The sequence below is a fragment of the Talpa occidentalis genome, unplaced genomic scaffold (genome assembly GCF_014898055.3).
Source record: "Talpa occidentalis isolate TD23 unplaced genomic scaffold, MPIMG_talOcc4v2.1 talOcc4.8, whole genome shotgun sequence".
Classification (NCBI taxonomy): Eukaryota; Metazoa; Chordata; class Mammalia; order Eulipotyphla; family Talpidae; genus Talpa; species Talpa occidentalis.
The window spans coordinates 63,312,799-63,320,722 of record NW_023605194.1 but is presented as its reverse complement, the minus strand read 5'-3'; the positions used below and the strand labels follow the sequence as shown (position 1 = coordinate 63,320,722).

The following is a 7,924-nucleotide window of genomic DNA, read 5'->3' as shown; positions in this document are numbered from 1 at the left end:
TAAGTGATTAGAAAGTTTTCTTCATCCTTCTGATTTATCTGCTTTTAAATGTCAGTTGCAAGGAAGCAGACAAAGACCCATAAGTTAAAGACTCCTAAGGGAGAGGAGGGGGTGAATGAAAGAGCCAGGGTTGGATCATGTTGCTGCACCCCCAATGCACAGTGCTGTGTCCTCTTGCTGAACGAATGAGTGAACAAATGAATGAACAAATGATGAATGTTGAGAAAGCAAGCACAGAAATGGGAAATGCGAGCAAGAACACATATTTCCTTAGCAATGCAAGATTTCCATTCAGGTCCAATAAGACTCACATCCCACAGCAAAAAGAAGTATATACCCATTTGAGGGCCTCCCCGGTGGCGCAGCAGTTGAGCGCTGGGTTGCGAACCTGCCCGCGGCCTCTGCGGCGCCGGTTCGATCCCCGGCTGCTCCCCGGCCACCAGAGGAGGGTCCCACATGGCGCGCAGACCTCTCCTGCCGCCCGCTGCTCCCCTCAGCAGTGTACTTCGGTCCTTCTGCCTGCTCTGCTCCCCGCTCTGGCTCTGGTGAATTCTCTCGCCCTCCCGTGCTCCTAACTGTACCCAGAGCATGTATAAACAAAAACAAACAAACAAACAGATAAATAAATAAATAAACATGCCTCTATAAAAAAAAAAAAGAAGAAGTATATACCCATTTTACAGAAGAGAAGATAGAGCCCCAAAAGGTTGGGAGACTTGCTCCAAGCAATTGCAGGTATTGGGTAGAGTCTAGTCTCTCAGGTACAGGACCAACCCCACCCAGTATGAAGCTTCTTACAAAGCCTTGAGTTGTTTGTAGCCAGACCCCCAGCCATTCTTCTAGAGGGTCCAGAGAGGCTTCCTTTGAGATGCCAGGTCTGGAACCACAGATGTCCCTGGAGGACCTGGCCCCCAAAACCTGCACAGTAAATTAAGAATGGGCAGGGCTCCCTGGTGGTGCAGGGGTTAAGCACAGCACTGTGAAGACATCCACAACTTCTGCACCAAGAGTTCAATCCCCCACTGGCCAGGGAGCTACCCACATTGCACCGCAGACCTCTCCTGTCTTGCCCGCTGCTCCCCTGGGCGCTGCCAGAGAGGCAGCAATCATACTGCATTAGGTGCTGCACTAATAGTTTCTCTTTAATTTTACTCCTTTTGTAAAGACTCTATGTCCAAATAAGGGCACATTTTGAGGTACCAGTTTGTAAATTTAGGGGAAATACAATTCAAATACAGTCAGTCTGCCTGTTCTGCTCCCCAATCTGTCTCTGGTGAATCCTCTCATCCCCCACACCTCTGGCCTGTACTCCAGTTTTTGTATGCATAAATAAATAAATCCTTTTGTAATAATTAATTATTTAGTTAATTATTTGGGAGAGTAGGTGTTCTGGGGAGGCATCCTAGGCCTCCTCCCAGCACAGCATGTCTGTGCCGTGAGCTCACTGCAGCTGGGTCTCTGGTCCTGATATTCGCATCTCTGGTCCCCCACCATGACCAGCCCACCTCAGTCAGGGGCAGCTTCAGCCTTGCCTCAGCCTTGCCCCCCATGCTCCTGGGCTGAGCCCCCGTGATGGTGGGAATGACTGGCATTGTTCAGCTCTGCCTACAGCGCAGGCTAGTAAAATGGAAAGAAAAAAAAAAAAAACCTGAGAGGAGAGGAGACAGTCAAAGGAAGAGATGATTCCTTGAAAAAGAGTGGAAATGAAAAAGAGATAAATGTGGGGAAAGAAAGAATAAAACAGATTCCTGAAAGGAACAGTATTTCTATGTGGTCACTCCTGCATGCTGGCCCATTCGTATGCATGTCTGTGTGGGAACACACGTGTGACCAGCTGTAGGGGTGTGTATGTGAGCAGTGAATATTCACAGATGTACCCTGAATTGCCCAAACTGAGCATCAATCATATGGCTACCACCAGACGCCAGGGCATTCATGACATGGGCGCTGCCAGAAAGGCAGCAATCATACTGCATTAGGGGCTGCACTAATAGTTTCTCTTTAACTTTACTCTTTTTGTAAAGACTCTATGTCCAAATAAGGGCACATTTTGAGGTACTAGTTTGTAAATTTGGGGGAAATACAATTCAAATTTATTCAAATAATAAATGTCATTTATAAGCACATCAAAAATAATAAAATATTTATTAACAAATTTAACATAAGAAGTACAAGACTGGTACATTGAAAGCTATATATATAATTGGAAGAAACTAAGTCAGACTTGAATAAATGGGAAGACATTCTTTTTTTTTTAAGATTTATTTTAATTTATTTATGCATAGAAGAACTGGGTTATAGGCCAGAAATTCAGGGAGGGGGCAGTGAGGATTCACCAGAAACAGAGTGAGGAGCAGAACAAGCAGATCTACTGAAATACACTGCTCAGGGAGCAGTGGGCCAGACAGGAGAGGTCTGCTGCACCAGGTGGGTTAGCAACCTGCCTGGGGATTGAACTTATGCCACAGTGGCTGGTAATAGCTTGATAGTGCTGAGACTTTAGCACCTGCACCACCGGGGAGGCCCAGGAAAGGCGCTTTTTTTTTTACATTTTTTTAAATTTTATATATTTTTTACATCATTTTTCATTTTTGCACAATACATGCATTTTCATCTTGGTTATAGTACCCATACAATTCCCACCCCCCTTGACTGTAAGTCTTGATATGGTTAAAATGACAGTACTCCCCAAATGGATCTATGGATTCAAAACAATAGCTATCAAAATTCCAGATGAATTTTTTGAAGAACTTGACAAGCTGATCCTAAAATTTCATGAAAATTCAAGGAACCCAAAATAGATAAGACAATCTAAAAGAATAGTAAAATTGGAGGAATCACACTTCCCAATTTCAAAACTTACTTCAAAGCTCTAGGAATAGACTGTGATATTAACACAAGGACAGATATATTGATCAATGAAATAGCATAAAAATAAAATAAAATAAAAATATAGGTCAATGAAATAAAATCTATATATACCCTCACATTTATGAGAAATTGATTTTGGAAAGGTTGCCCAGACAATTCAACAGAAGGGAAAAAAACGGTCCATTCAACAAGTGCTGCTAAGACAATGCAAGGGGATGCAGTGGGATCCCTACCTCACACCACATATAAAAATTAACTGAAGGGATCAGAAGAGGAGGGAGGAGCACAGGGGACTGTGGTGATGGTGTACGGGTGAATTGGTGGAGGAAAGTCTATAGGGACTGCACCTGAGGGGGAAAAAAAAGCAAACATTGTTTAAAAATGAACAATGATGTGATATATATATATATATATACATATATATGTAAATTTTAAAAATTAACTGAAAAGTAGATCTAAAGCTTAAATCTATGACCTAAAATTAGATAGCTCTTAGAGGAAAACAGGTATAAATCATCATGACTTTAGTTTAAGCAATGGCTTCTTTTTTTAAGAGTTATTTATTTATGCATGCAAGACCTGGGGTACAGGCCAGAGGTGTGGACGGGTGAGAGGATTCATCAGAGACAGAGTGGGGAACAGAAAAGGCAGGTCTGCTGAAATACACTGCTGAGGGGAGCAGCAGGCAAGTCAGGAGCGGTCTGCCATGCCATGTGGGTAGCTCCCTGGCCAGCTGGGGATCGAACTCGTGCTGCAATGGTGGTGGATTGCTTCATAAGTTGCGTCTTGGGCCTCCCCAGTGGCACAGCGGTTGAGCGCTGGGTTGCGAAGCTGCCAGAAGCCTCTGCAGTGCCAGTTCGATCCCCGCTGCTCCCCAGCCACCTGAGGAGGGTCCCACATGGCACGCAGACCTCTCCTGCCGCCCGCTGCTCCCCTCAGCAGTGTACTTCTGTCCTTCTGCCTGCTCTGCTCCCTGCTCTGGCTCTGGTGAATTCTCTCACCCTCCCGCGCTTCTGACTGTACCCAGTGCTTGTATAAATTAATTAATTAAAATTTTTTTTAAAAGTTGAGTCTTAACCCCTTGCACCAGCAGGGAGGCCCCTAAACAATGACTTCTTAAATATGAGAAAAAGATAAGATAAATTAGACTTTATCAAAGTTAAGAACTTTTATACTGGTGATGGCAACTGAAAAAAATGATAGCGGTGAAGCCTCTGTTCAAATTTCTCAGCCCATCCAGTAAAGCCCCAAGACCCTCACCATGGACTTCCAGCATCACCCTGGGGCAAGAACTGGAGAAGGGGAGGTAGCCTCCTCTGGCCTGCAACCCTGAAGGCAGGGAGCAGCCCAGTCATCTGGCCTTGGAGAGCATCAATGTCAGTAAGGACACTTACTTTATGAAAAACCACCTGGGTTCCTATAAATGCAAGCCATGCCTGACGATGCACAGCAATGAGGGTGGTGACCTTGCCCACACACAAGGAAAAAAGCATTGAACCAACTTGGTCTGAAGAGTGACCAAGGAGGCTAAGGAGGCCCCTGCCCAGTCAGCACTGGAGAAGGTCTAGTGAAGGCAAAGAAGTTTGTGAAGATTTGCTGCCCTGACTACATAATGACCAAGCAGAAGGACATGGACGTGGGCCAGCAGACTCTCCTTTTCCAAACTGACCACCCTACCCTGAGAATGCTGAAGGCATCATGCCCCACCACCACTTCATGAAGGCCTATGAGCAGAGGCTCAAGCCCTCACACAGACACTGGCAGTACCGACTGATGGCTGCCAAGCCCTGTGAAACCACTGTCTTCAAGGTTCCCAGCAGGACGATTGACAAGGCAAAGGCAAATTTTGGACTCACTGGAACCAGGATACCAAGAAGTTCTTCCTGCAGTTCTACTTTAAGGTGAAGCCCCCAGCCCCTCCAAGCCTGCCAGACAGAACTTCTGGGGTGAAGCAGCCCCCGACCTGAGCCTCTGCCTCCAACCCCACCAGGAGGCCTGCTGCTGCCACCCATGCCTCCCAGTGGGCCTGCCCTGTGGGGATCTCAGGCCCTCCCCAGCTCCTGGTGTCCACCCTCAGCTCCCTTAGTCCATCCACCAAAATCTGGGGTCCATCCTCCTGCTCCTGAGATTCAGCTCCCAGAACCAATGGTCCACCTGCCAACTTCTGGGTCCACTCCCTTATTCCTGGGGTCCTTCCTCCAGCCCTGATGTGCATCCACTAGCCCCAGGGATCCACCTCCAGCCTCCTGGAGCTCATCCCTCAAACCCTGGGATCCCCCAGTCCCAACCGTCATGCTCTAGTGCTGAGGCAGAACTGCCCTTCAAAGGCCCTGGATTACATTCCCTCCCACCCAACTGAAATACTCCTTCTCCCTGTCCCCAGCAAGGCTGGTTCTTTTCCCTGTGTTTTTCCACTGCGCAAGTGTTGGTGCCTCAGAGCCTATTAAAGTCTCCCTGAAATAAATAAATACTTCTATACTTCAAAGGACGTGATTAAGAAAATTAAGAAAATTAAAAAACAAGCCACAAACTGGGAGAACATGTTTGAAACTCACATATCTGATAAAAGACTTGTATCCAGGATATATAAAGATCACTTAGTCAGTATTTACTTTGCTAGGTATTGTTTCATTAACTATTTTTGTTATTATGCTTATCATGTAATAAAAATAGCCAAGCAATCTAATTTTTAAATGGGCAAAAGATTTGATGAGATACTTCACCAAAGAATATGTGGGAAGAATTAATAAACAAATGAAAATATGTTCGTCATCATTGGTTTCTAGGGATATGCAAAGTTAACTACAATGAGATATTTCTCGACCATCAGAGTAGTTACAGTCAAAAAGACTAACCACACCAACTGTTGGTGATGATGTGGGAAAATTGGAATGCCCCTACATTGTTGGTGAAATGTGAATAATACACCAACTTTGGAAAACATTTTGGAAGTTTCTTTTAAAAGTAAACATAGGGCCTCCCCTGGTGGCATATGCAGTTGAGCGCTGGGCTGCAAAGCTGCCCGCGGGCTCTGCAGTGCTGGTTGGCAAGGGTCCCACATGGCACGCAGACCTCTCCTGCTGCGCCTGCTGCTCCCCTCAGCAGTGTATTTCATCAGTCTGCCTGTTCTGTTCCCTGCTCTGGCTCTGGTGAATTCTCTCACACTCCCGTGCTTCTGACTGTACCCAGTACATGCATAAATAAATAAATAAATCTTTTAAAATAAAAAATAAATAAATAATCAAAGTAAACATAAATTACCATTTCCACTCATGGGTATCTATCAAGAGTAATGAAAACTTATTTCCACAAAAAAATGTGTGTGTAAATGTTTACACAGTGACATTAGTCACAATAGCCAAAATAGTGGAAATAACCCAATTGTCCATCAGCTGGTGAATTGAAAAACAAAATACATAAAAGGAATATTATTTGGCAACAAAAAAGTAATGACGTACTGATAGATCTTACAACATAGATGAATCTTTAAAGTATTTTGTTAAATGAGAGAAGCCAGAACCAGTAGATTACAGATGATATGACTCAATTTTTATGAAATTTTTATGAAATGTCCGGAAAAGGCAAATTGATAGACAGAAAGTAAATTAGTGTTTGCCTAGGGCTTGGAGTAGTAATAGAGATGTATTGCAGCAGGACATAAAGGATCTTTTTAAGGTGATGGAAATGTTCAGAAGTAAATTGTGGCAATGGTTACACAACTCTGAAATTTTGCTAAAAGTCATTGATTTGTACACACAAAATAAGTGAATTTTATGATATATAAATTATAATGCAATAAAACCCTTACAACCCCCTACACACACACACACACACACACACACACACACACACTCACATATGTGCAGTGACATCCCAGTGAAATTTCATACTTCCAAGAATAAAAAGAGATGTGAAAATTTTCAGATATTTAAAATAAAAAGAGACTTCATCCAAAAGAACAAGAAAGAAATGTTCTTAAAATTCTTCTTGTAAAAGATGTATGCAAACTTTCTGGAACAGTACTCTCAAATTCCTGAATGAAAATAATTTTAAATATAGTTTTCTGTTTAACTAGAAATAGTTATTTAATGAATTTTTAAGTTTTCTGACATGCACACATTTATAATTTTAAGTACCCATAAAATATGGACTTTATGAAAAGGTATATTGTAGCTGAATGCAAAACAGGAAGAAGAAAAAGAATACAAGAAGTTATGGTGAACAGAAAGCAAATAATGATTAAATAAGTGCAGATTATACTATATACATAACAACAATTAGAAAAAACACTAGCTTATAACTTCATGGGAAATGACAAAAGGGACAGAGATAGAGAATGTCATGCTGAGAATTTTGTTTTGTTTGGGACTAGAGTGGAGATAAGTTCTCTAGAACCTAGAATAAAAATAAGTTCTAGGCATCAATAGGAAAAAAGTGTAGCAATTCATTAAAAATTTAAGGATTGTACCATGAGATTAAAATTTAACTGTTATCCTATTCTCTCATGGCTTAAAATATTCATCAGAGAATAAAATAGAGTAAACTTAATCAATATAACAAAAGGCAAGGAAATAGAAACCTAATGAAACAGCATCAGAACTGTAAACAAAATGAACTGGTAGGAATCAAGTTGAGAACAACCTGACTCATAATACATGCTTGGGGTAGGCATTGTGAAAGCAATAAACATCTCAGACTGAATGAAGTAAAAAATATCCAGTCATATTCTATTGACATGAAATGCAATTAAAAGAAAGTAGCATGTATACATTTGACAAAATTCAACACCTTTTCATGATAAAAGCACCTAGTAAACTAGGAACAGGGAAATTATTTCAGCAGAATAAAGGTTACATATGAAAGCCCATAGTTAACATCAAATTCAATGATGAAAGATCAATGGTAAAAGCTTTTCCTGTAAAATCAGGAACAAAGCAAGCATTTCTACTCTTAACCACTGCTATTTAACCAGAGGAATTGGCATGAGAAAAATAGGTATTCAAATTGGAAAGGGAAAAGAAAAATTACTTCCATTCATAGACTTTATATGTAG

At 42.0% G+C, this 7,924-nt stretch overlaps 1 pseudogene; it reads left to right on the top strand.

The window, feature by feature from the left end:
* Positions 1 to 4,132: 4,132 nt before the first annotated feature.
* On the top strand, positions 4,133 to 4,838 carry LOC119234663 (splicing factor 3A subunit 2-like; annotated as a pseudogene).
* The last annotated feature ends 3,086 nt before the right edge of the window (positions 4,839 to 7,924 follow it).